The sequence below is a fragment of the Rhinoderma darwinii genome, chromosome 8 (genome assembly GCF_050947455.1).
Source record: "Rhinoderma darwinii isolate aRhiDar2 chromosome 8, aRhiDar2.hap1, whole genome shotgun sequence".
NCBI classification, from domain to species: Eukaryota; Metazoa; Chordata; class Amphibia; order Anura; family Rhinodermatidae; genus Rhinoderma; species Rhinoderma darwinii.
In genome coordinates, this window is record NC_134694.1 from 90,270,602 (window position 1) to 90,298,382 (window position 27,781).

The window sequence follows — 27,781 nt, forward strand, 5'->3', positions numbered from 1 at the left end:
ACAGAACAACATTTACACATGGACTATTGTTGTACATATGAAAAAGAGATTTCAAACTGTTTCTGCATATGCATTAAAATATCATATATGAAAAGTTCCATGTTGTGCATTAAAGAAATATTCCAGGCAAACTGATACAGTGTGCTATAGCTATTTCAGAGGTTTCCAGGGCGGACATGGGATTCTCTTTTTTTTTTGTGCTCTTAATTCCAGTGTCATGCACCACCATTGCATCAGGACCTGCGCTAGGCATAACACAGAGTATCAGTTTTTACCCCGAGTGTTCTTTTAAGAAATAAACAAAACATATTTTTTTTAAATCTATAAAATAATTGAAATGTTGTCCTAAAAAATGCCCCTCAAGCTTTTTTTTTCCTTCAAGCTGTAATCTATATCACTTTACACATTAACGTCTTCTGAACTAGCAGCATTTTGTTTGCCAAAAAAACTGTTATGCATTGAAATGTATTCTTAAAACATAAGAAGTCAGACAAAATCCCTGGAAAGGTGAAAGCAACTGTGAAAATGAAAAGGGACACTAGACTAAAAGTGTGAAAGTGCTCTTGTATTCTGCTGTCAGTTAAGTAGTTGATTTGTTATGCATTGATTCCACACTAAATGCATTGGGACAGATAGATAGAAACATCAAACTAAATGTGTAAAAACACCTGAAATGTTTTGATGAAACATAGACAGTTCAAGATTTAAAAATATAAAACTGATAAATGATATAATATTGCCATTCATAATTGAATATGTTTAATTAATGTTTGAGCGGTGGGGGTGCTTGTGTAAACAATGATCACAGGAAATCCATGGCTATTTCACTGTGCTGATTGGCGGGGGTTCTAGAACTGAAAGCCCCATTTGTTAAACATTGATTGCCCATTTTCAGACTCTGGGTTTCTGCTAGTGTTTTAAAAAGTTGTCTACCGTCCAGACGTAAGTCCTTACCTCAACAGGAGCAGAGCGCCCGCAATTCTCTGCTTTTAGGGCTACTACTTTGGGTATCTATTAGTCGAGGATGTCACCCTATAATGAGAGGGATGATCAGATTTTGTTTAGTTAAAAGGGTTCTCCGGGAATTTTATATTGATGACCTATCCTTAGAATAGGCCATCTATATCAGATTGGTAAGTGTCCGACTACCGGCACTCACATCAATTAGCTGGAACAAGCAACAAACGCCACGGCCTCTTTACAGTTTACCAGGCAGTTCAGAGCATTGCAATCCCAGATACAGCTGCTATAAGGCCATATTCAGACGTGGCAGAATTTTTCCGCTGCAAATGTTGGTGCAGATTCAGGGCAATTACGCCACGAATCTGCAGCAACATTTGCATATTTGACAGGTAGTTCAAACATTGCCGATATCACAGCGGACTTGCCACATATTTAAGTTTTTGCATTGCGAAGGCTGAAATCCACAGTGAAATTCCGCTGCTTCTCTGCAACATAATAAGCATGCTGCGGAGGGAAAATTCTGCACCGCAGCCTAATTTCCGCACAGTTATTTTCCGCAACGTCTTAACTAAGTTTCCTAAAAATGTATAGAAACAAATGTCAAAAAGGCTGCTGCAGAATTCCACTGAGGACTGTCCGCAGCGAAATTCAACAGCAATTCTGCCACGTCTGAACATGACCTAAATGTCTACGGCGCTGTACCTGGTAAACTGTGAATCGTGCGAAGGGCGAAGCAGGAAGGAAATCTGTGAGGTACAACTTCAACCAATTGCTTCAGAGCACTGGGTGATGTGAGAGGTGAGTACTCATGTACAGCCCAGTAACATGCAGCCATTCTATTATTTCCTGTAATGTTAAAGACTAATAGTGTACAGAGCATATTTAAAACTTACATTTGAAGGACCAGAGTGAAAGAAATAACAGCCATTGTATGTCAAATTAATTTTGAGACGCAGTACAAAAACGACTTTAGGCTAGATTCACTTTGTGAGTTTTTTGTTGCATTTTAAACATGTGTTTTTATTTGTTTTGTTTAACAAACTCCCATGTCTTTCAATGGAAGTTCGTCAACCAAAATAAAAAAAAATGTATGTTAAGAATGCAACAAAAATGCACAGTGTAAATCCAACCTAATGGCGTTGTCCAGTGACTAGAGTTTGGGCTTATTCAGACGAATGTATAATACGTCCATGCTACGCGCGTGCTTTTCACGGGCGTCGCACGGACCTATGTTAGACAATGGGGCTGTTCAGACAGTCCGTGATATTCACGCAGAGTATATCCGCTGCGTAAAACTCACGATGTGTCCTATATTTGCCAATTTTTCGCGCATCACGCACCCATTGAAGTCAATGGGTGCGTGAAAACTGCGCACGGCACACGGACGTTACTTTCGTTGTGCGGGTGTGATGCGCGCTACAGTAGTCAAAACTATGAATGAAAACAGAAAAGCACCACATACTTTTCTGTTTACAAACATAAAAACAGAGTGTCATAAAAATGGCGGCTGCACAAAAATCACGGAGCCACACATCATATGCTGGTGACACATGGAGCTTTTGTGGACTTCTGCGTGCGCAAAACGCCGCATTTTTTTTGCGTGCGCTCGTGTGAATCCGGCCTTTGATTAACATTTCTATCCAACTGAAAATTGTCACTACACCAATTGTTAAAATAGCTTTGTCTTTATTTCATCAACAATTTGCAAATACAATCAAGGTGACATTTCTGGCATACAATGGCCTTTTTCAAGTCCAAAGGTCATTGTCGTCGCCTTGACTGTATTTACAAATTGTTGATAGAATAAAGACAAAGCTAGTTGATTAATCGATTCACTGGCAATTCTGCTGGACTATGATTTCTGGAATATGGCGGAGCCTGGAGCCATTTGATGTAAAGTCAAGTCCATGGTGCTAAGGACCATATCTACTTATTTCCAATAAACATTTCGATATTAGGTCACTCAATTGGTTTTCCCTTGTTATTAAAAAAAATACTCCTGTGTCTAGATGTTGCTGTCACATGCTAGTTTTAACACCTCGGGTGTTATTTTTAGTCGGTCTCAAAATGTCAACCTAATTTGCCCAGTGCTAGTGAGGAGAAGCCGCTTCTAGTGTGACAATTCCTATTGGGTGGCCATAACAGTAGCAAGAATCACTCTGCTGCTCGTGTCCAAAAGGATCCGGGTGTCAGGTTCAAGCTCCTGGGCATGTATGTCCTTCGGTACTGGACACATTAGGTGAACATTCTGAGAAGGAATGAGAAAAACACCAGGATGCGCCATAACAAGTATGTACCAGCAATATCCAGACATATGAATATGTTTTCTGTTTTGCAAGATCTTATAAAGAAATGTAATATTTTATCATGGTACACCCCCTTTAAAGTTTACTTACTTTTGGCATGGAGAAAACCATTTCCAATTTTATCACACTTTTCTAAAATATGGACAATATGATATGTTCCTCTTAGAGATGAGTAATCCTGCGACCATAAAATAAAGGTTTTAAGAAAACTGAAATAGAACTGTTTAAAAAAAACAAACAAAAAAAAAACTGCACGCCACTTACAGTTAGGCCTCATTTACACGAGCGTAATAAACGCGTGTCGTACGCACCTATATTACTCTATGGGGCAGTGCAGACAATTCGTTATTTTTTGCGCAGCGCGAGTGCGTTGCGTAGAACTCACGACATGTTCTATAATCGTGCGTTTTTCGCGCATCACGCAACCATTGAAGTCAATGGGTGCGTGAAAACCACGCATGACCACGACCGCACGGTCAAGGAGGACGCCTGGGAGGAGGTCGCGAAGGAGCTTTTTGGCCAGGAGTGGGAGAGTGGCCGAACCCGGGACCGCAGTCGGTTGGGTGAGTACCATGCTTTTTCTGTCAATGCAATGTCATCCCTATTGAAGAACTGGGGCCCTATATGTGTCTTCTTCCGCGCATTTGCCCAATAACCTTTTGTGGAGCAGGCGCATCACCATGTACCACGTCATTGGCAGGGCAGGGCCCCTCATTTTAGTGAGAGGGCAGAGTTCTTATGGCGTTATATTTGTTTTTACTCCAACAGTCCAAGACATCAAAACACGGTGGCGGAGCTTCCGGGACCAATTCCGCCGTGAAATGGGGGAAAAGGGACGCAGCGGAGATGGCGGCTCGCGTAAGCGCCCTTACATGTACACTAAACAGTTGATGTTCCTGAAGGACATAATGGCGATGCGCACGTAAGAGATTCTGCAATTGCATGTGTCTAATGTGTGTTCGCCCATGTCCTGTTTGCCATCGTGTTGTTGTGGGCATTGTTCTATATTCTGTTCTTACGTAATTTTCCCTTTATAGAACCACCGACAATTTGGAGGATACGACAGAGGAGACGGACATGGGAGAGTCTCTGCCGGAACCTCCTGCTGACCATGTTCTGCCCCTTAGCCCCGAGCCGACACCCCTGGACCCCGCCCCTGTCCAGTCTGCACGGGCCGTCGCCTCTCCGGCTGAGGAGCGCACCGTGCGTGCCCCCACTCGCCGGCGCCGTGCTCAACGGGCCTCCGCTGCTGCCCAAGTCGATACCCGGGTCCTCGAATATCTCAGGCGAGCCGCAGATGAGGACGGGAACGACTCCTTTGGGCGCAGCATCGTTCCCCTACTCCGGCTGGTCCCCATGGATCGTATGGCCCGTCTGCAAGCGTCGATAATAACGTTGATCGACGCATCCACACCACCCCACAATCCCAACCATTGCTTCACGCCCATTGAGTAGTGGCGCGGAATAGCCATGCCGGCCACCACGCCACAGATGCCGGCCACATACAATCCAGGCCCCCAGATGCCACGTCCGCATCCCTATATGTGCCCTATGGCTCCCCACTTCCCTGCCCCAACGTACCACGGGCAACATCAGCACCACTATCCTGGCGAGGAACAACCTCCACAGCTCCAGGTCCAGCATAGTGGTGTTGAAATGCCGGCGTATTCGTCCCCGGGCCACCACTACCAACACCTGTGAGTGTGTTGGTGGCGTGATATTTGGGCGGCCAATTTAATTTTGATGCAGGGATGGCAACTCGTCGTCTTATGTATTATGTATATTACACCATGTTGGTGTTTGTTTGTTTATACGATATGTTTGTGTGTTTTCCTGACCACACCATGTTTCCGTTGTGTGCATTCCCAACACATTAAAAACATGGATGTTGATTGTTTCTATTGCGTGTTGTTTTTAATTGATACCCCTCAACACAATGTTTAACCCACATTTCCTTTGGCTATACCCTCTCACACTTCTGGCCTTTGGGCCCAATGCATACACACGTGATATGAGGTTTTAGTTAATCTCTCGGGGTTTGACATGGTTTGCAAGAGGTGCGAATGTTTAGGTGCTGTCATGGGCCCCGAAGCAAACTAAGTACACTTGCAATTGGACTTGCCTATCTTTAGGCCGCACATCATTCTATCTCCAGAAAGAATGTTGCCAAATGTCAAAAGTCCTGGTCAAACCCCGACAGATGTAAGCTCGCAACCCGCGTCAAGGGTCCTCATGTTTTGCGAGTCCCTAACCCAACACGAACCCCAAAAACTTCTAAAAACCCAGGCCACATGTGACGTGTGTAGTGAAGCCTCCAAACAACAGACAACCCTTCAAAGGTCATCACGCCCCCACGGTGCGGCTCCTGATGGGCACTCGAAATATGCCGCCAAAGTATCCCGCACTCGAAGGCCGGAAGAGAGAGATCGGCCGAGAGGAATAACTGGGACAGTGTGGCTGGTGCCTGCATGTGTTAGGATATATTCTGCATCAAAGGTAACATCATTAATGCGGCAGAAGTTATGCAGAACTACACACGCTTGTATAACACGTGTCACATTCTGCATGGACAATTGCATTGTCGTCAGAAAGACACGCCACCTGTTCGACATAATGCCAAAGGCACATTCCACACATCGTCGAGCTCGGCCTAGGCGGAGATTGAACATGCGCTGACGGTCATACAAGCCCCTTCTCGCAAAAGGACGCATGACTTGCCTTGTCAGGGCAAACCCCTCATCCGCCACGATGACATACGGGATTGGGGGTCCGCTGGAGCCCGGGAGGATGGAACGTTCCGGCACCGCCAGTCGATTATTCACGAGTCGCTTCCCCATTCTTGATGAACGGAATATGCGGACATCTGCCGAGCTTCCATACGAGCCGATGTCAACAATAGTGAAACAATAATTCGTGTCCGCCAAGGCTAACAATACCATAGAGAAATACTGCTTGTAGTTATAGTATTGTGAGCCACTGCGTGGGGGCTTTCTCACACGAATGTGTTTGCCGTCTAGGGCACCAATGCAATTTGGAAAATCACTTGCTCTAAGAAATCCCTCTGAAATACTTAGCCACTGTTCTGTCGTGGGCTGAGGCATGACCGTGGTCTTTAACCTCTGCCACAACACGACACAGGTGGATGTGACAATGAACGAAATGGTGGTCACTCCCAAAAGAAATTCAAAATGTAAGGAATGATAACTATTGCCTGTGGCCAGAAATCTAGAAAACAAAGAGAAAGAAAAGGAAAGCCACAACACATGTTAGGGGGGGGGGCTGGTAAAGCAGAGAGCGTCATTGACTAAGTAATAGCAGCTGCACACATACCTCAAGGTCACAAGCAGACGTTCCTTGGGCGAAATGCAGCGTCTCATGTTGGTATTCTTGTAGGTGAGACCAGAGCAAATCTTCTCAAGCAGAAGGTCAAATGTGGCCACAGACATGCGGCAGAAGGCTCGAAATTTTTTAGGATGCCGTCGTAAGTCCTCATACAGGCTATGGAAATGGCCTTTCATCGTACGTTGGGCCACAAGTGGATGAACCCAAATGCGACATCTTACAGGCGTCTGGTGCTGCAGCATGGGTCGACGCTCCCCAAAACGACGTGAGATCATCCAGGCAAGAAGCACACGTGCCAGCGACTGAGAAGGCATAATTGTGCTGTGCAAAGGCTATTCCAACCTCAATGGAGAAACACACACTGGGGTTTCTGCAGAGGCGGAAATAAGGTGCAAAACCGGCTTCTCCCAGCAAGCAGGGGTTGGGCCAGCTGGCCTATTTGTAGGCTGGCCTCGCATTAATCCCCTCGGCGATTTTTACGCGCGATGCAAACGCTAGTCTTGCACGCGTTTAAAACGCAACAACGCTGAGTTTACGCAGTGCAAACGCAATGCCAACACGCGCAATACGCTGTGTTTTTTCCGCGCGCAAAACGCACATGCTCGTGTAAATGAGGCCTTAGGGCTACACTGAATTTTTTTTAGTTCTACTGATTGATTTTTAATTATTGAGTGAGAGCTGCAGTCCAAGATTACATTCAACTCAATGTACTCATTTAGAATTCAGCTGTAGCTCAAGAGTTGGAATCAATCAGCAGGAGAACAAAAAAGTCCAAGTTTAGAGGTAACCCTTGTAAGTGTTTACAAAAACCAATTCCTAGTGGATAATTAGTGTAGGACTTAGGCTGGATTCACACGAGCGTGCCGTTTTTGCGCAGGCAAAAAACGTGGCGTTTTGCCTGCGCAAAGGGCACTTAACAGCTCAGTGGGGCATCAGCATATGATGCGCGGCTGCGTGCTTTTCGCGCAGCCGCCATCATTATGACACTTCAATTGGATGTTTGTAAACAGAAAAGCACGTGGTGCTTTTCTGTTTTCATTCATCCTTTTGACAGCTGTTGCGCAAATCATGCTGTTCGCATGGAAGTGCTTCCGTGCGACATGCATGGTTTTCACGCACCCATTGACTTCAATGGGTGCGTGATGCGCGAAAAACGCCCAAAGAACTGACTCACGCTGAGTAAAAATCCCGGACCTGTCTGCACGGCCATAGACTAATATAGGTCCGTGCAACGCGCGTGAAAATCATGCGCGTTGCACGGACGTATTTCCCGTTCGTCTGAATAAGGCCTTACTGAATAATGTTCAGAAATGTAAAAAGAAAAAAAAGGTTTTAAATTGTTTTTAAAATGTTGTTGCTGTATATGATCAAAATATCAGTAACAGAAGTCCTAATACCAAAATTGCATGAATGCTCACATGAATTATTGCACTGCAAAGGTCAGACTGATGGTTCAGTGCTTAGCACTCTTAGGGCAAAGCCCCACGTGGCGGAGCCGTTTCTCCATTGCCTTCCACTTCTTTTTAGTAGGCTTCGTTTAGACGAGGCTGAAAATTCCGCTGCGGAGCATAAGCTGCGGTGCGGAATTTGGTGTCCGCAGCATATAATGGATGTTGCGGACCAGTGGCGGACTGGTTGCGGACTCATTGCGGAAGTTCTCCATTGACTTCAATGGAGATTCTAAATTCCACAATGAAGTCCGCAGATGTCATGCACATGTTATGTGTGCTGCGGATGCGTCTTGCTTTTTGGACATGACATTTCTTCATTCTGGCGGAACCTATGTATTTCTAGGTCTACAGCCAAACTGAGGAAGTCAATGGGGCTCCCGTAATTACGGGAGCGTTGCTAGGAGACGTCAGTAAATAGTCACTGTCCAGGGTGCTGAAAGAGTTAAGCGATCGGCAGTAACTGTTTCTGCACCCTGGACAGTGACTACCGATCCCAATATAAAGCAACCTGTAAAAAAAATAGAAGTTCATACTTACCGAGAACTCCCTGCTTCTGTCTCCAGTCCGGCTTCCCAGGATGACGTTTCAGTCTAAGTGACGGCTGCAGCCAATCACAGGCTGCAGCGGTCACATGGACTGCTGCGTCATCCAGGGAGGTTGGGCTGGATGCCGAAAGTGGGACTCGTCACCAAGACAACGGCCGGTAAGTATGAAATTTGTTTACTTTCACTAGGGAAAGTGCTGTCCCTGCACTGATAGAGAGAAGGGAAGCACTTTTACCGCAGTACGCAGCAGCTAGTCCGCATCAATTTACTGCACATTTTGGGCAGATCCGCCACAGAATCTGCAACACAGAATCTGCACACATTGATGCGGACAGCTGCGGAGGAAAACCGCCACGTGGGGCAGTGCCCTTAGGGCACGTTCAGATGTGACAGAGTTTTTCCGCTGCAAATGTTGGTGCAGATTTGGGGCAATTACGCAACGAATCTGCACCTACATTTGCATTTTTGACAGGTAATTCAGACGTTGCAGAAAACACAGTGGCCTTGCCACAGATTTCAGTTTTTGCATTGCAAAGGCTGAAATCCGCAGTGAAATTCCGCTTCTTCTCCGCAATGTAATGAGCATGCTGCGGAGGGAAAAATCTGCACCACAGCCTGATTTCTGCACAGTTATTTTCTGCAATGTCTGAACTAAGTTTCCTAAAAATGTATAGAAAAAAATGTAAAAAATGGCTGCTGCAGAATTCCACTGCGGACTGTCCGCAGCGGAATTCAACAGCAATTCCGCCACGTGTGAATGTGCCCTAATACTCTCTGTGATGATAGCAAGATGGCTGCTGAAAGTGATCTCTACAAAACAGAACGTATCAGCCAATTGTTTCCCCTTGATGATAGATGCCCTATATACTATATTAATAAATAATAAAACTTGCCACTAAAAGTGAAATTGTGAAATTTTTCTATCAAATAACTACAAAATAAACACAAAATATTCCCACCTCAATACAGAACAGCAGCTTTCAGTAAACGTATACATAGAATTCATTATTTGAATTATGTCATGTCAAATTGCACAGCTTTATTAGTCTTATCTCTCACAACGAAGTCACCAAAATGTGACTTGTTAATTTGCTCCGAGAAGTAATTTGCCTGTATCCCACATTCTTTTTTGAGGAAATTATTTGTAATGAGTATATCTGAGTAAAAAGTTTTTTTTTAAGAGTCATTAAAAGGAAATAATTGACTGTGAAAACTGCTGGTGTGGAATTTTTTAAGAACAACATCTGGATGTTATAGTGCCATTCTCCTTAAGTGATATTTTTAGACATTGCAATTTGTTTTCTACATTTTTTGTGTTAGCTATGTGAACATAAATCTATCTATCTATCTATCTATCTATCTATCTATCTATCTATCTATCTATCTATCTATCTATCTATCTATCTATCTATCTATCTATCTATCTATCATCTATCTATCTATCTATCTATCTATCTATCTATCTATCTATCTATCTATCTATCTATCTATCTATCTATCTATCTATCTATCTATCTATCTATCTATCTATCTTTCTAGATACAAAAATAGAATCCAGCAGCACAGGCTTAAATGAAAGGGGGTGCAAACCTTAGGGAACTGACCACTGTCCCTCTAGACAAAAAGCAGTAAATAGGCAGCACTCACAAAGGCTTATGATGAAAAAAGAGGGTGCTTTATTGACCCCAAAAGTGCGACGTTTCGGCTCACACAACCTAAGCCTTTCAGAAGCCTTGAGAAAGGCCCAGGTTGTGTGAGCCGAAACGTCGCACTTTTGGGGTCAATAAAGCACCCACTTTTTTCACCATCAGCCTTTGTGAGTGCTGCCTATTTACTGCTTTTTATCTATCTATCTATCTATCTATCTATCTATCTATCTATCTATCTATCTATCATCTATCTATCTATCTATCTATCTATTTGTGCTAATATTTGCTAAAATTGCCGTTTGCCAAACAAAGCAATAAAAAAAAAGTGACAATCCTCATATGAATACTATTGAATAGAGCTATTCATCTGAAAATGCATTCCCTGCTGCCACCATCTGCATGACTTTGTGTAAGGCAACTGCATAAAAGAAAAATATGTTTTGTTCCTCAGCATAGGTATAAAATAAATGTAACCCCCAGATTTCATTTGAAGGTAAAGTGTATGTTTATAAGTCAAATTAAAGATATATAACTGTGACAAATAGATCACATTTTATGTATGCTAAGAAGCTATGGAATACTTTGATGCTGTTTTTTATGTAATGTATGTATTTTGGGATTCTAAGCACTTTGTTAACTAAACTATGCAGACATGCTTTAGATGCAGCTTAAGTACAAACACACATCTATAATAGGTCATTGGTACACTTAAAAAAAAGTGTAAGTGCCCTCAAAAAAGGAATCATAAACAGCATCAGACTGGATTCCTTGGCCCAACAGAAGCAATTATTCTGCAGGCCCAACTTCCATCTATACAGATCATGTACACATCCACTATTAATTTCAATGTACTCTTTGTTGATGTAAGCACCAAATGGGTTAGTCTTTTGCTGGACCTTTTGGACCATGTTGGTATTACTGGTCCATTATTGTGTCACAGCCTAAGCCCATCGAGGGATCCTCTGGTATAATGGTTTTGCCAATTCATGGACGACTAACAACAAGTAATATATGTTTATAGCTCAGAATACTGATATGAAGACATTAGCAGCATCTACTGTGACCTGTAAAATTATGATAATTACAACAAGGCCCAGTTCACAATTAATTTTTTTACGCTGAAACCGCGTGATTTCAATGGGAGATGGAGGCGTTTTTTGCGGCGGCTTTTAGCCACTTGAGGAAACAAGAAAGCAGCATGCTCTTTCTTGCCATGGTACCACCTCTGACCTCCTATTGAAATCAATGAAAGGCAGAGAAAGCGTTTTTTTGCCCACTGCACTCAATGGCCACGGGTGAAAAATGCACTGATAAACGCTGCGAAAAACGAGGCAAGTATATGCAGGCTGGTCAAAATCTGCCCCAAAATTTCTGAAGGAATTTTGAGGCAGGTTTGTTGGCCTGCAAAAAAACTCAGTGTGAACAGGGCCTAATAGTGAACTGCATATGTTTTATGGACACTGAAAAAAGTCTTTTTTTTTTACGGACCAATGAGGAATTTGTGGACACTTGGCCACCCTGCCACATAGTAGTCCAAAATTAAACAAAAAATGAAAGTAGATTCAATTCTTCATTGAAATGTATTGTTTCATTTGTAGCTGTATTTCATATAGAAAAGACAATTTTTCAAGAAACATATAAAAGAGGCGACTGATTGGTGATTCGGCAAATCCACGCCCTTTGTCACTGTCGCTGTAGGAGGGAACAAAATGATGCATCAATACAATGTACATTCAGTTGGAAGATATGTTATCTACGTTAATATTCATTACAGTACATAGAGAATGACGTCCATTACGTGAGAACAATATAAAAAAAAACTGAAAATAGAACTAGGGCAGGGAAATATTTGTACCAGATAATGGATTGTTGCATATCAGGGTATCAAAAATCTAAGAAAAGACAATTTTTCAAGAAACACATGAAAGAGGCGACTGATGTCCAACATCTGGAGAGATACATGTATACGGAATCGCGACACATGTCGTTACAAAGATAAGAGTACAGAGTCATCATAGATTATAGTAGCATCATCATTTCTAATAGGAGAAGGGAAGGAGAGAGAACCCCCTAGGAGAAGACCATACCATAAAATACCGGAAAAGTAAAGAAAGCATTTGAGATGAAAATTACCTGTGGATGTAGAGAAGTTGTATATGGGCGTCTAGCAGATATTCCAGAGTGAACTGAGTCAGCGAATGTATCGCACTTAAGTGTGCGAGAACCGGATATACGTCAGCTCCGAGAAGAGGAAGTGACGTCTATGTACTGTAATGAATATTAACATAGATAACATATCTTCCTACTGAATGTGCGTTGTATTGATGCATCATTTTGTTCCCTCCTGCAGCGACAGTGATAAAGGGCATGGATTTTCCGAATCACCAATCAGTCGCCTCTTTCATATGTTTCTTGAAAAATTGTCTTTTCTATATTAAATAATATATGAAATACAGCTACAAACAAAAAATTTCATTGAAGAATTTAAGCTACTTTAATTTTTTGCGTGTGCTGGGGTAATTCGAGACCATATTACAGGGAACCTATCCCAACCCTACAAGCAACACGTTATACTAAATAAATATAAATATATATAAATATATATATATATATATATATATATATATATATATATATACAGAACACATTCTTCCTGACTTCATAATGAATCCAATTATGATTTTAGTGTACTAATCATAGCTACAGTCAAGTACCTGTGTGATACTACTTACATGGAATTACACATTATCATTTATGGTGTACTTTTTACAGGGAGGTAGTCGGTAACATATTTATAGGGTTCCTAATTGGTAAAAGTAGTGCTATTATATAAGCATCATTAATTAACATAAAAAAAGTTAAGGATGTCTTCTTTATTTGTGCAAGGGCTTCCTTTTTACAGTCTACTGCACTTTAACATACATGTCTATGATCTGGTCCTTGGAACTCTCTCGACAAAATTAATTTGTGTGAAATGCAATTTGAATAATATTCAACACATTAGGATTGCATGATCATTAATTTAAATGTTTACAATTTTTTTCCTAAACATATTATATGGTTTGTCTATTTTACATAATTAACATTACATCATGATCGGTTTGAGTCTGAACTCCGAGACCCACACCGGTCGTCTGACCAAAGGGGTAGAAGAACCATTTAGCTATTCACATGTGCTACTGAATTATGCAAAAACAATAGGTTTAGAAACTTTAATTCTGCTATTTATTACAATGGTCATCTTTAAGCCTCCATTATCCAAAATGTTAAGATCACTATTAGCAAATCCTTGAACTTGCACATTTTACACAAAATATGTACAGCACTTTACCATAAGGAATACTTTAATAAAGCATTGGTAGTTATCTATGGGTAACTATGTGGTCATTCTGAAGGTAAACACATAAGTATCACCTCTACAGACCACAAATGTCATCTTGAAAGAACATTCAGGTATTTAAATTCACAACTATATGTCTACGTAAATGTCTGAAGCAGCACTCATGTTCTGTCCAGTTGGGCACAATATATCTATATAACTGCGTAATCAATGTTTTATGTTCTAGCTTTGTGTAGTCTTCCTAGATAAAGTAATAAAGTATGCCTTTTCATATCTTTAAATAAATTGACCATTATTGAGTGTAGCATTTTCTGCGTTGATAAAGTACAACATCGTATCGATCTGACATTTTTGGGTTTTAGAGGATTGAAACCTATTGATCTGCCTTTGTATGATAGGAATACATTTATCAAACCATTCTTTTTATATGAAATAATGCATACCAAGAACAAGTTGCCAAATTTCATGCACAAAACAAGCCAGAAATATTGACACACATTTCTGCAAACAATTCTACCTAATATATATTTTAAATTGAAGCCTTCAAATTATGGTATTAGAATCTAGAAAAAAATAATAATACCATAACAACGATCTGCACCGTCTATGTGAACCTCGTTGTTATTATTGGGGAATGGCAGGAGTTACTAGTTACAAGTAATTTCCTTGATTTATCCTTTAAAGTCAAAAGAAAAAACAAATAATGAAAAAAAATAATAATAATAATAAGAAAAAAAGAAATAAAATAATGTTAAATTAAAAAAATAGTAAGAAAAACAGACAAAGAAAACACATTTTTTACAATAAATAAACTTTTCAAAATATAAGTTCTAAAACATGAAATAATACTCGCATATTTGGTATCACCACATCCGTATCAACCTGTACAATAAATGTCTAAACATTTTTTCGAATGTTCGGTGTATGGTGTAAAAAAAAAAAAAATATTTTCTAAATTTTTGGGCAAAATAAAAATGTATATAAATTAAACGATAATGTAAATGTACCAAAAAACGGTACCTACATAAAGTACAACTCTTACGGCAATAAAAAAGTCTCATATAGCCATGTCGGACAAGAAATGAAAAAGTTATGAGCGCCACGATGCAAAGAGGCAAATATAAAAAAAATTGTTCTGTCCTTAAGGCCAAAATTGGCCCTGTCCTTAAGGGGTTAATGAAGCAAAGTTTCCACAAGTTTCCATTTCAGCTGTTCACATCAGCGTCACCCTTCCATTCCTGGGTTCTACTAGACCTTTCCGTCAGTGGAAACCATGAACAGAAAGGCAAACGGAAACCATAGCTTCCATTTGCATTACCATTGATTTCAATGGTAATGATTCCATTGCAAATGGTTTCCATTTGTTTCCGTTTTGTAAGGTTTCAGGTTTTTTTGCGCAAACAATAGCACAGTCGACTGCGCTATTGTTTCCGTAAAATAAAAGAGACCTTATGAAACGGAAACAAACAGAAAATAGCAGAAGAGAAAAGTGTCTAACATGTCTAGCAAAATCAGTACTGGAGTCCCAGAGCAGAGCATCAGCTGATGCTCTGCTCGGGGATTCCAGTAGTGCTGCTGACGTCATTGTCCATATATAGACAGTGACAATGACGTGGGTAGAAGCTGTGGAGTCCCCAGGCAGAGCATCAGCTGATGCTCTACTCGGGGACTCCAGCGATAGGAAACCCCTGACTTGACCAAATATGGACGTCGGGAGCAGTGCTGGAGTCCTGAGCAAAGCGCTAGCTGATGCTCTACTCGGGACTCAAGCAATAGGCAATGTGACAGCCCCTAACGGTAATGTTTGGTGTAGGTGAGGTGGATGACATGGCTAATACTGGCTTGGTGTTAAAGAGATTAACAGTACTAGAAGACATCAGAGATTCAGTCTTCAGGGAAATTGGGGCAATTGCAATTTGCGGAAAATTTTTTCAATCAAATCAGATGGCTGATTTGATCGAATCGGACCCAAAATGAATTTCTGTAAATTCGCTGATCTCTAGTCCGTAAAAGTACTGAGATGCAAAATTTATATATATTTTTTATGTTTTAGTAATTTTGTACAATAAATATTTTTTTCATAAAACTTGCTTTTATTATGCAAAAGCACTAAAAAATTAAAAAATATATGTACCGTATATGTCGGCGTATAAGACGACTGGGCGTATAAGACGACACCCAACTTTTACCCTTAAAATATAGAATTTAAGATATACTCACCATTTCGTGCAGGAGCGCTTCACTATGGCCATCGGCGGCAGGACCCAGGACTCTCTGTCTCTTTGAACTCGCGCATGCGCAGATAGGCTGCTTCATCGCGCGAGATCTGAGAGGCAGGGAATGAGAGGAAAGGGCGGGCCCTTTTTACAGCGTACACATCATAAATGATGCAAAAACATTGTTGTCCGCGCCATTACTGAATGTGTGTATTTTATGTATTGAGACTTATTTTAATGTTTATTGTAAAAAAGGTGAAGGTGTATTTTTTTTTACAATTTAACAATACTTTGTTTTTACTTTATTTTTAAACTTTAATGTACTGACATATATCAGATATATGCCAGTACATTAACCTGTGGACGGATAATACACAGGCAGTTGTTAGGACATACTTGGGTATGTCCTAACAACATGAAATATGGTAAGACAGCCCTGGGGTCCGTCAATAGACCCTGGGCTGTCTGCCCATATATGGTATGGCCCTCGATCGCGTCACAGGAATTCCCTGTGACGTGATCCAGGGGCATCCCCCCTTCTCACTTTCCCCTGAATGCTGCAGTCAGCTGTGATCGCAGCATTCAGGGGAATAACGGCGGAGATGAGCGGTTTCTCTGATCTCCGCCGTTATAGAGCGGGGCTGCGGCTGTGTAATACAGCCATTGCCCCGCTCCTGATAGGAAGTGCGCGCGCGGTCAGCATGAGGTGATGCGGCCGGCGCTGCACTAATGAGCGGCAGTTCAGGCACTGAAGACAGAACATGGGGGTGTTTTGTAGCGCGCCCGCCATGTTCTGTCTCCAGTGCCGCCGCTCATTAGTGCAGCGCTGGCCGCATTGCATCATCCTGACCCCGCGAACTTATGACTCAGGAGCGGGGCTGTGGCTGAATTACACAGCCGCAGCCGCGCTCCCATACATTCATGTGTATTATACTGAGCTGTGCGGCTGCAATGTGCATCCCTAATGTAGACAATATCCGGCATATAAGACGACCCCACACTTTTGAAATTTTTTTAAGGGTGTAAAAAGTCGTCTTGTACGCCGATATATACGGTAAATGTGTTATTGCTGTATTTCTACCGACCTTTAGAATAAATTTTAAATGTATTTATACCACACAAAAAAACAACATAAGAGTTGTAAAAAAACAATGATGAAATTGCTTTTTCCATTCCCCCCTCAAAAAAATGTCTAAAAGGTATTTAATAAATTTTTTGTACCTCAAGAAGGTGCCAATAAAAACTACAACCCAGCCATCAGACGACTACATCAACGGGCGGCCATATTGAAGATGCATACTACTTTCCTGCACGGGTATGTATGTTTTATGGCACTTTCAATGAATAGGACTTTATTGTTGGAGAAATGTCATACTTTTAAGTCTCCAGGAAGAGATGGAGTAAACTCCCCACAACCCCCTTTTAAATGAGCCCTTTTTCAAATTTTGCTCTGCTAATTTGTATACAGTAAAATAGGAGAGTCAGATTTGCCATTTAAAGAGGCTCTGTCACCACATAATAAGAGCCCTATCTCCTATATAAGGATCGGCGCTATAATGTAGGGGACAGCAGTGTTTTTTATTTAATAAAACGATCTGTTTTCACCACTTTATTAGCGATTTTAGATTTATGCTAATGAGTTGCTTAATGAGCAAGTGGGCGTGTTTTTACTTTAGACCAAGTGGGCATTGTACAGAGGAGTGTATGACGCTGACCAATCAGTGACCAATCAGCGTCATGCACTTCTCTCCATTCATTTAGGCAGCGCATAGGGATCCTTTTAGATCACTATGTGCTGTCTTATACCAACACATTAACAATACTGAAGTGTTTAGACAGTGAATAGACATTCCACGGGATGTCTATTCACAATCTGTGCACTTCGTTACTGTTTTTGTGGTAGTTACAGCAGAGCAAAGCGTAATCCCGCGAGATTACGCTGTAAATGAGAGGTTACAGCGAGATTACGCTTTGCTCTGCTGTAACTACCACAGAAACAGTAACGAAGTGCACAGATTGTGAATAGACATCCCGTGGAATGTCTACTCACTGTCTATAAACACTTCAGTATTGTTAATTTGTTAGTAGAAAACAGCACATAGTGATCTAAAAGGAACCCTATGCACTGCCTAAATGAATGGAGAGGAGTGCATGAATCTGATTGGTCAGCGTCAAACACTCCTCTGTACAACGCCCACTTGGTCTAAAGTAAAAATACGCCCACTTGGGCATTAAGTAACTCATTAGCATAAATCTAAAATCGCTAATAAAGTGGTGAAAACAGATAGTTTTTTAAAATAAAAAGCACTGCTGTCACCTACATTATAGCGACAATCTCCTTATGTAGGAGATAGGGCACTTATAATGTGGTGACAGAGCCTCTTTAAGAGCCAGGGAAAGCTTAGTGACAGCCATTATGGAAACTGTAATGGCTGCTAATTTTAACAGAACAAAAGTCTAATCTTCTTAGAAAAGGTTAATTAAAGGATTTATTTTTACCAAGAAATTTTGGTTTTAGATGAAAATACTATTTATTTTCTTATACACTCATTGCTAAGAATGCAAGATACAGTACATCAAGAGTAAATTATAAAATAGAAAATAATGACATAAAAGTGGAGACACTTTTTTGTAAATCTCATATGAAGTGTTGAGTTATCAAAATGATGCTAAACATTGAGGATGTGCGATGGTAAATTTAGCTAGTTAAGGAGAACACTATGGAAATGAATCAAGCAAAATCTCTCACATCTTTAAAATAAACAGTTAGAAGAAAATTGAATTAATGGCATCATGTGTATGAGATAAATCGTAATGGCGAGAGTAATTTAATATTTTTCTGATAACATTTTTGGTTTCTCTTTGTTCTTCTTATACCTGGGTTTATCTAATAATAATAATTAAAACTTGAATCAAGGGGCAAGTTATCAGTAATCATTGTTCCAGTTACCAAAAAAAAATTACCTACGTGTCTGTTTCACAACAAAGCAATTAGAATATGAAGGACAGAAAGTGTTTATTTCATTTATCTTTCAGAATATTTTAGTCCGCAAAGGGATGTGGAAAGTCAGACAAATTATATTGAGCGGTTTGTGTATAAATGAACCTTTGTGTATTCAAAGACTAAGGATATTTTTACTCAAGAATAATAGTCTCTGAAGATCTTATTAAAGGAACACTAAACCTTGAAAGGAATGATAAAAGTAGACGAGATAAACTTGCTTACACTATTTGTCAGTCTGCAGGATTTTTTACATACATATTTTTGCAAACAGTCTTGTAGATATCCTGCAAAGAATACAGATTTTCGTCCATGGATGATCTGTTCCTTTAGCAGTTAGGGAATGCATGAGGTGCAGGGCTTAACCATTTGTTTGTCCTAGTGCAGACAGGGCAGACAGGGCAGAGTGGGAGGCTCCTGCTCCAGTCAGTTGTCTTACAGCAAGACACAGAACAGTGAAGAAGAAGAAGAGTGGGACATGGTTGATCTCCTATGAAACACAGAGAAGGTTTCTTTATATATTTCTCAGTTTTAATTGTAATATGAGACCAATGGGATGTTGAGTTTTGCCTTTAAGACCTATGAAGAAATATTTATATTTACATACAGATCTAATATGCTGCCATGGTACAAAATGTTCCTAGTTTATATAAGAGAATCAGTAGAAGAGATTTTAGTGCCCACACAGTGTAACGTCTATGGCCAAGGGCCGTCGTTCAGACTAACCCTCTGACGGCCCCGGCCATGGACGTCTGTGTTCTCGGCGGCATCTCCCTCCTGGGAGACGCTGGCACTCACTTCCGGGTTCTGGGACTGTTTCCCACAGGTGCGCGTGCACAGCCTTAAAGGGCCAGTACTCGTCCAGTTGTCTAATCAGTAATAAGCCCAGAATGCTGCTGGACTATAAAAAGGGCTCTGCCCACTTGACCCTTGCCTGAGCGTTGTTGTCTACCTAAAGTTTGTCTTGCACATGGTCTCCTAAGTGTTTTCCAGTTCCCAGTGTTACCTGTTCCTGCTTCCTGTACCCTGTATCCCGTGCTACCTTGCCTCTGTGCCTTCTACAGTGAAAGTCAAGTTGTGTCTTCCGCTGCATCTACTGTGCCATCTACAGTGAAAGTCAAGTTGTGTCTCCACTACTGTCTACATTGCCTCAGGTACCCATTCTGGACTATAGACATTGTTTTGTACCTAGTTGGCCAGCTGCTATTCTGCTAAAATTAGCAAGCAAAAACTAAAATGTGCTTCCGTTTCTTTCTGCTTGTTTCAGGCTGTTTGTGACATCATCTGTTACTGCATTGAGTGACACCAATAACTTTTTGATTATTTCTAAAAATAAATAATCCACTCGAACCTATACTATTATCTACAGTAATATCTGGTAATATCTCCTGAATCAGAGGGATAATTTTTTAGTACAGAGAATTTAGCAGTTCTCATGATAGCACTCAGTGCAGGTGGATGATGTCATGAAGTAAGCAAATTTCTATATTATTTGACCCCACTAATACCAAGAGCAATGAGATTGTCCTAATCCTGGGCAAAAGCTAAATTGTATATTTTTAGGTGAATGATGTTTCTTGGGTGGATAGAGATAGCTTTTAACCATTTCATGTTTATGCCAACCAGAAAAGCACTGCAATCTGTATATAGGTACAATTGCTTACTAGAGATATGTGATAGATGTATGCCCTCCTACAGTTTAATGAATAATTAGGGCAATGAAATCACACTAGGTGTACACCACTACACTAATAATGTATATTGTAACAGGGAAGGAATGATGGGAAAGGAGTGTGATCAAATAGAATGTAAAAAATAAAAACGTTTTATTAATAATATGATTAAAAAGAACAATGTTAGATGATAAATATTCAGTGCCAATGACCCCTCACTGGGCACTGGAGACAAATAAATGTCTTATAGTGAACATACTCCATATAAATATTATTGGAAGCCTTTATAGATGTAAGACAAATTGCCAATATCCTGGGTAGGTGAACCTGTTCTTGTATACCAGGTGTCATCCACCTAAAGTTGAATAAGAGATGTTGTGTAATGTCTGTCTGTGCTAGTAAATGGCTGCCTAGGATGACGAGCTAGCGTATCTCTGAAATGTCAATGGGTGATAAAGGGCTGTGAATATACCCCAAAACCTGTCAAAAGGCTTACATACCAGGTGTCATCCACCTAAAGTTAAATAAGAGATGTTGTATAACATATTCCATGCTTAAAAGTTCCTTTATCGCGCTGTAAATAAAGCCCAGCGGTGAAGGAACCTATTAAGATGACAGACTCTGCATGATCGTGAGCAGCGCCGCATGTAGTCAATTTGGCATGGGGAATGGCAGTAGGTAAACCGCGATCAGCTGTCTGAGTGCAAAGTCAGCACAAACAGTGCAGCACAGCGCGGTCCCTATCGCTCGGACCGAAATTGATGAATGGCCACACACTCCGTGTGAGCCACAACAAGACTAGCGATGGCAAGTGCCTGTCTCCGGCAGATATTCTGCCACAATTAAGTATTGAAAAGATGAAGGCTAAAGAACCAATGTGCGGAGTAAGTGTTAGAGCTGTAACATTGCTATTATTATTTAAAGGGGTTTTCCAGAATCAAATAATCCAATCTAGTTAAACTAACCAATGGCAAACAAATCTTTTTGCAATATACATACGTTTGAGCCGATGTTCCTAGCGGTGTATCACATCTTCTGTCATGTAACATTTCGCTAACCTGAAATCCAAACTTCCTCCTCAGCCCTGTCCATGAGCTCTAACTTCCGTTTTCCTGTTGCCACACAACGTGAGAATTAGAGACAGAGCTTCAGAGGTGGAAAACTGCTAAAAAAAATGCAAATGCAAGTCATATAATTACTAGAAATACTGTTATTCCTCATGTACACAAATATAACCCCTTATTCTAAAAAGTCACGTGAAACGACAGGTACGCTTATATAGAACCAACCTCCGAAGCCATTGATAATCAAAATCTAAATATTTCATAAACCATAAGAAGTTCACCAAAAGTTTAGAGAGTTGGAGAACATAGATTAATATGTTGGTAGGTTTCCAGAAGATAGGTGTTTTGGTTTCTTCTGCTTGTTCTTAGGGTATTCAGAACATTGCATTGTCATCTTACGGTTGAAAATGTATTTAGGTGAAATGTATGTGCATATGTGGACTTTTTTTTCTTTGTGTTGAATAAATCTTTGATGAACTTTTAGTTAACTTATTCTGCTTGATGTTTTGATTATTAATATATTCTAAGTTTTTTTAATTTCCTTTTTTGTACTTTTTTAATTATGCTAGCCCGTCCCATTTTCCAATTAAGTAGTTGCCAGTCTCCCTGGCTCTTGTTTGCATATATAAGCAAACTTTATTAAGCTCGATGACATATCTTTAATCACGTATAAATAAAATATACCACTATGGTACATCTTTATGTCTTAAAGGTCTTCATATTTCTATACATAGAACTCCATTTTAGCTTAGAAGTGCCACCCGGTGCCACCCGGAAACGTTGATTATTTTTTACCCTATTATTTACTGAACTCAATGCACCTATCATGTGGGATCTTCATATTCTTAAGGAGAAACGTCAACTTTTTGACAACATTTTTTTTGCTGCTTCCTACCTTTTCTGATGTGTTACAACATGGAGATTGTGCATCTTTTTACATTATTATAGTAAGAAGCAGATACAACAAAGCATACATGTAGGTACTCAGTGTGTCATTACAGGATATCTTAAAAGTAGCTTAAAAGCAAAATTATTTTGGCAGCTGGGAATGATTGTATGGAACATATGGAGCACCTGCATTAATTAAAGGTTGAGTGCAATTTAAAAAAACACACCATTGCATATGACAGGCGTTGACTTTTTGCATAACAAAACATCACATGGCATTTAGCACCTCTCCAATACATTTCCTAAACAAAGAAGAAGAAAGAATAACATATTATTCTATAGTGCCTAGAATAAAATAGAGCTGTCAGTTTCTTATGCTAATATATAACAAACAAGCAGTGTCAGTCTTCGCTGGTGTCAACAATTTACCTCATTAATATTGATTAATAAAGAATAGTTATGGTTCTGTATGCTTTTTTTAATTAATTATCCAAATGTCTTCAGGGCATGATGATTAGCATATCTTGCACTTGTGATGTGTTTCTCAAGCAATGTAGACAAAGCAATTTTGTAATCTAATTCAACACAGTTCTTTTTGACTGCACATCACAGTATGTACTATGATTTTTGCTGAAGGCTCATTTTCATGCTCAGTGAACACTTGAGTGACCACATATCTCTGAATCTTTGTTTGTTACTCCTTAGCACTCATACTCTTCTCTGACTAATAGAAAAGAGATTAGTCACAGTCTCTTCTCTGCTTCTGTCTAGCATTTTATTAGAAACTATGTCTTCTCTTGTCAATGCTATCTGACAGTACCTAATGGCTGCTAGGGTGGCTATTTTCCCTTCACAGGAAGTGACTTATTCTGCTTGAAAAATAGCATTTATTTTGGGGTATTGTTTCATATTATTTGATGTTTGAAAAGGATTTAAACTTTAATAATATTTTGTCTTTAACTTACCGAGATGTTGGTATTTTTTTATTCAGTTACGGTGACCATTTTTTTCAAAAGTGATGTTACACTACATAAACAGTATGTTCCACTACATAAACTGGTACTTCGAATAAGCTACCTAAGAATGATCCTACACCCCACAGCTGATGGCATGTTATTCTGCCAGCCGTTATCACCATCATCACATGTCATTTACACTGTTCAGTCATAACATTAAAACTACCTGCCTAACATTGTGTAGGTCCACCTCATGCCGCCAAAACAGCTCCGATCCATCAAGGCATGGACTCCACAAGATCTCTGTCGGTGTCCTTTGGTATCTGGCACCAAGATGTTAAAGGTTAAGAGAATGAGTGGAAGTGCAATGTGCACAACACTTCAAGTCCGACCAAAGCTTCATAATGATTTTTTTGCTTGCAGTAGGCTATATGGCAGCACATAAAGTTCCTGTGGCTATGTAGTACGGAGCTGTAGGCACTTCATGTGCTACCGTATAGTACTCTGCACGGTTATTTATGTAATATGACTTCCGATAGAGCATGTCACAATTTCTTTCTGTGACATATATGTTACGACTGTGGCCAAAGACCGCCGCCGCTTACCTTCGGCGAACGGCCGCGATCGCAGCCTCCTGGCCGTATGCCAGCATCTCCCTCCCCGGAGACACCAGTTGGCGCGGCCTTCCTGTCCTGGACTTTACTGTAGGGTGCGTGTGTGCTCGTGCTCATCCCTGGCCTTAAAGGGCCAGCGCGCACACACTCTAAAGTTTCCCTAACCTATCTCCAGATCACCATGGACTATAAAAATGGCTCCGCCTTTCCACTCCTTGCCTGAGCTTTATTGTAGTTTTCCCATGTTTGTATCCTGCTCCCAGTGTTCCCGTGCCCTGATACCTGTATCATGTATCCCGTGCTGTGTTTTGTTACCGAGCCTGTCTAGTTTTGGAGTAGTGTTGTGCCACCTGCCCTGATACACCATGTCTGGTGTCATCTGCCACTCATGGTATCATCCGCCATGTTTGACACAACCTGCCACATCTAGCCCCATCCGTGCAAGAGTCTCTGCCACTGTCTGGACTATCTCAGGTACCCTTGTGCTACCGTACAAACTTTTTGTATGGACTTTGCATAGACTGTGACTTGGTCAGCTGCCACTACGCCACGGTGGAGCGGCCTAGTGGGTCCACATACCCTTAGATCGTGGCAATTTATACAGAAAATAAACTGTGTAAACCTTCTTCTGAGGCATATATAGGTACAATAGAAAAACTGTAATGTGGCCATGTGCATGAGCTCTACATGTTTAAGGCTAGAAATCTGGTAATTCAATCTTTAGCCTCCCACCTTAAAAATAACACTAAGTATTTTTTAACTTTCCTAGATTGGTCTTGATTTTACAGGTAAGCTAATGCTCAGTTAAAAATAAACATGATTTTCTTTTTTGAGACAGTTAAAGAAAAAGTAAAAAAGAGAATAACTTTCTCACAGTTACAAATGAAAGGTAAGATTTTAACCTTCTCCAGGAATATGTTTTCACCTCTCATCAAAAGTACTTGGATTTCTCTAAGGAAAAAAAGGTCAGTTTGCGCAAAGGTTGCCTTTTCTTTTATTTCCATTTTTTTTGTATTTCCTTTTTTTTTGTATTCACAACCAATGAATCTACAAAACACTACATGCTTGACATAATCTGTGAGACAACCATAGGTCACTGGTAGAAACCCCACAGGTCTAAACAAGATGTACAAAGTAATGCATCTGTGACTCATCCTTCTCTAGTGTCTAAATCTTTACAATGTGTGGCATTGAATGTATCATTTCAAATGTGCAGATTCACAGCATGTTCTGTGGATCGCAAATGATAGTAAACCTTTCTTTGTTTTGGTTCATGTTATGGTTTATTTTTTCTTGAGGATATACATATATATATATATAGAATCCAAAAATCAGTCAGCACTCCAAGGTATAAGCAAAGTAGAAAAAGGTGCTTTATTGGTCCATATACACACGACGTTTCAGCTCAACTCAGGAGCCTTTCACTTGAATAATAATAGAGAATATATAAAACATATAATATCTCATAATACGGATGTATTACCAGTGGTAATTCAGACAGTAGCGATAGTAGGCTCGGATGGGACATGGCAGCAGGCAGACACCAGGCATGGTGTAACACAGAAGGCGTAATATACGGCACAACACGACTCCAACTCTCTATGGCACAGGAACACGGTAGCACGGGATACTGGAAAACACTAAGGAACCATTTGCAAAGACTTACACGGGTAAACACAACAATACTCAGGCAATGAAGGAAGGGGCAGGGCTCTTCTTCTACTCCAGGGTGATCATGGGTTAATTTGACATATAATACAGGTGCGCGTGCTGTATATATAAACCGCGTTCCAAATTATTATGCAAATGTTATTTTTCGCTGATTTTCCTAAATAGTTGATGCAAATGACAGTCAGTATAATCTTCAAGTCATCAACCGTTGGAGTATAATGCAAATTTAAATTGAACAAATCTCCTAATGATAACAGATTTTTTTTTAGAAGTAAAAAACTCAAAATGCACTGTTTCAAATTATTATGCACAACAGAGATCAAAACATTTTAAAGGTTGTAAAGAGAACTAAAATGGTAATTTGTTGAATTTGCAGCATCAGGAGGTCATATTTACAGAAATCAAAAGCTCTTTCAATCAAAAAAACGTAACAGGCCAAGTTACATGTTAACATAGGACCCCTTCTTTGATATCACCTTCACAATTCTTGCATCCATTGAATTTGTGAGTATTTGGACAGTTTCTGCTTGAATATCTTTGCAGGATGTCAGAATAGCCCCCCAGAGCTTCTGTTTTGATGTGAACTGCCTCCCACCCTGATAGATATTTTGCTTGAGGATGCTCCAAAGGTTCTCAATAGGGTTGAGGTCAGGGGAACATGGGAGCCACACCATGAGTTTCTCTCCTTTTATGCCCATAGCAGCCAATGACACAGAGGTATTCTTTGCATTGTCATGCATGAAGATAATTTTTCTACGGAATGCACGGTTCTTCTTCTTTTTGTACCACGGAAGAAAGTGGTCAGTCATAAACTCTACGTACTTTGCAGAGGTCATTTTCACACTGTCAGGGACCCTAAAGGGGCCTACAAGCTCTCTTCCCATGATTCCAGCCGAAAACATGACTCTGCCACCTCCTTGCTGACGTCGCAGCCTTGTTGGGGCATGATGGCCATTCACCAACCATCCACTACTCCATCCATCTGGACCATCCAGGGTTGCACGGCACTCATCAGTAAACAACACGGTTTGAAAATTAGTCTTCATGTATTTCTGAGCCCACTGCAACCGTTTCTGCTTGTGCATTGTTGGCCGAATAATAGCTTTATGCACACTTGCAAACCCCTGGAGGATCCTACACCTTGAGGTTTGCGGGACTCCAGAGGCACCAGCGGCTTCAAATACCTGTTTGCTGATTTGCAATGGCATTTTAGCAGCTGCTCTCCTAATATTATTAATTTGTCCGGCAGAAACCTTCCTCATTATGCCTTTATCTGAACTAACCCGTCTGTGCTCTGAATCAGCCACAAATCTTTTCACAGTATGATGATCACGCTTACGTTTTCTTGAAATATCCAATGTTTTCATACCTTGTCCAATGTATTGCACTATTTCACGCTTTTCGACAGCAGAGAGATCCTTTTTCTTTCCCATATTGCTTGAAACCTGTGGCCTGCTTAATAATGTGGAACGTCCTTCTTAAAGGGAATGTGTTGCCAGAAAAACATGTTTTTTTTTTAAAAATTAAACATTTAGTGTGTGGGTGGTTAAACATTGTTCAAATTTTTTTTATTTTTTTGCACGAGTCCAGGAAATATTATAAATTATTTCTAATTTATAATACTACCCATTTTTGGTCACTAGATGGAGCTGTTCCCAAAATTGCAGCATTGCAACATTGGGTTAAAGCCCTCGCTCTAGTGAGCTCTCAGCATCCCCCCCTCCTTTATCCTGGCTAGTGCCGGGATAAACGAGGGGTTTGAACGGTGTAACCTCCTACACTGTGTGTCGCCATTTTTTGAGCTAACACACAGCGTAGTAGGTTTACATACAGTAGTAAACACACACAAACACGAACATACATTGAAATCTCTTACCTGCTCCTGCCGCCGCGGCTCCCTCCGGCCCGTCCGCTCCGTTTGCTGCCGCTGGTGCAAGTGCAGAAATCCGGAAGCCGCGACCGGAAGTAGTAATATTACTGTCCGGCCGCGACTTCCGGTCCACAGGAAAATGGCGCCGGACGGCGCCAATTTCAAATAGGACTGTGTGGGAGCGGCGCATGCGCAGTTCCCACACAGACGCCGTACACTGCAGTCAATGGGA